Source organism: Mesitornis unicolor, unplaced genomic scaffold, assembly GCF_000695765.1.
Source record: "Mesitornis unicolor isolate BGI_N332 unplaced genomic scaffold, ASM69576v1 scaffold39570, whole genome shotgun sequence".
Taxonomy (NCBI): domain Eukaryota; kingdom Metazoa; phylum Chordata; class Aves; order Mesitornithiformes; family Mesitornithidae; genus Mesitornis; species Mesitornis unicolor.
In genome coordinates this window covers 14,817-16,667 of record NW_010156998.1, presented here as the reverse complement: position 1 = coordinate 16,667, position 1,851 = coordinate 14,817, and the positions used below count along the sequence as shown (strand labels likewise).

The following is a 1,851-nucleotide window of genomic DNA, read 5'->3' as shown; positions in this document are numbered from 1 at the left end:
CCTGCTGAGTTTTATCTGCTTGTCTCATTCCTCTCTTCTTCAGCTAAAAACAATTGAAATTGAGGAAGTGATAAAGGAGGGAGTTTCGGTCAGTTTTTATTACTCCAAACTGGAAAGAAGTTAATGGTATTTGGACCTAAGCAGAGATGTATGTAAAAATTCTACTTTCCATCTTTTTGGACAGTCACTTATTTCAAATTTCAAGATTGTCTGTCTTTTCAAACTGCAAGTTTGAACAGTGGCAGACAGACCCTGCTCTCAGTGCAACATGGGCCTTGACAAGCCTTTAACAGCATTCTTCAGGATTCAGAACTTATGCTTTTCAGAGAGGAGAGTGAATTCTGGTTTGAAGAGGAGCTGAGAGGCCCAGGAAGTAGATCACCTGCTGATATTATCACAGTTCTTAGGCAGCATCTACTAAAAACTGCCCAGCTACTACACACGTTTCTGTTCCTCCTGGGATCTTCTGGTGCATCCTACTAGTAGTAAAACCCTTCACAACACAAACTAATGATTTGTTTGTGCTGGAGATGTGCTTCATATGAGCATGAAGAGTTTCTCACATCTGTTCTTGCAAGACTTGAGCTTTACTTCGTCTCCCACACAACCTACTGAATTGTACATTTATTTTGGTTTAGGGGTGTACTTTAGTAATGATCTTTACCCACCAAAGAAATTCTCTAGGGATCTCTCTCAGAGTTTCTTCAAAGCCCATGACTGTAACTGAGAGTAACAGCTTGACTGTTCAGCTAGCTAATAATAATTTGGTGTAAAGATAAAATGAACTTGAGCACCTTACATAGAATCATGGAATGTGTTGGATTCGAGGGGACCTTTAAAGCTCATCCAGTCCAACCCCTGCAATGAGCAGGGACAACGTCACCAGATCAGGTTGCTCAGAGCCCCATCAAGTCTGACCTTGAATATCTCCAGGGATGGGGCCTGTACCACCTCTCTGGGCAACCTGTGCCAGTGTTTCACCACCCTCATAGTAAAGAGCTTCCTAATGTTTAATCTAAATCTGCCCTGCTCTAGTTTAGCACCATTGCCCCTCATTCTATCACTACACGCCCTTGTGAACAGTCCCTCCCCAGCTTTGCTGGAGGCCCCCTTCAGGTACTGGAAGGCTGCTATAAGGTCTCCCCAGAGCTGAACTTGCACTTGGGAATAAAAAAAAAAAGTAGAATTAGGTAGGCTAGTGAAGAGGTGAGATGGAGAAAGAAAATCCTTCAATTTTAGTTTGTTTCTTTTGGCAGTAGTGCCACTTTAAACAGCTCCAACTTTGATGTTCCTTCATGTTTCTGCTCTTCCCTCATCTGGGGAGTGCATGGCGGCTGCATGATAGGCTAGAATGGGAAAATGACCTGTATAAGAAAAATACCATCCCTCTTCCCAAATGTTAATATTTTAACCCAAATCAGTTCCATTATTTAGTGAGGGAGCAGGAATAGGGCTGTTTAAGTCTACACACTTATATCTCAAAAATATTCAAACTGTGCACTTGCGGGCACACATTTTCCTATGTTAAATTAGTCATTAGCCTTCGTCTCTGCAACCATTAATTTTTCAAAAGTCTCTTTCATTCTGGAAAGAAAAAAAAATTATTTTTGTTCCAATTGCTTTTTAGTAATTTGGAGCAGTTCCAAATTATTTCTTAACACATCTGGTCAGTATCTATTTTTTTTTTGTCATCTCACATCCTTCTGAAAGTGAGTGTATGTGGATGATAAAGAGGATTTAGATGCTTTGGGAGGCCTTTCACTTTTCTGTGTTTGCCAGTTTGAAACTTATCCTTTCTCAATGCCCATCTTTTCTTTGATTTGATCCATCTGCAAAGCAGTGAAATGGCTG

At 40.7% G+C, this 1,851-nt stretch overlaps 1 protein-coding gene across 1 annotated transcript in view; it reads left to right on the top strand.

Moving 5' to 3' along the window:
- Window positions 1–1,851, top strand: part of ZNF507 (zinc finger protein 507) — a 14,982-nt gene that overhangs the window by 6,244 nt on the left and 6,887 nt on the right. The gene's annotated exons all lie outside the window — the stretch shown is intronic.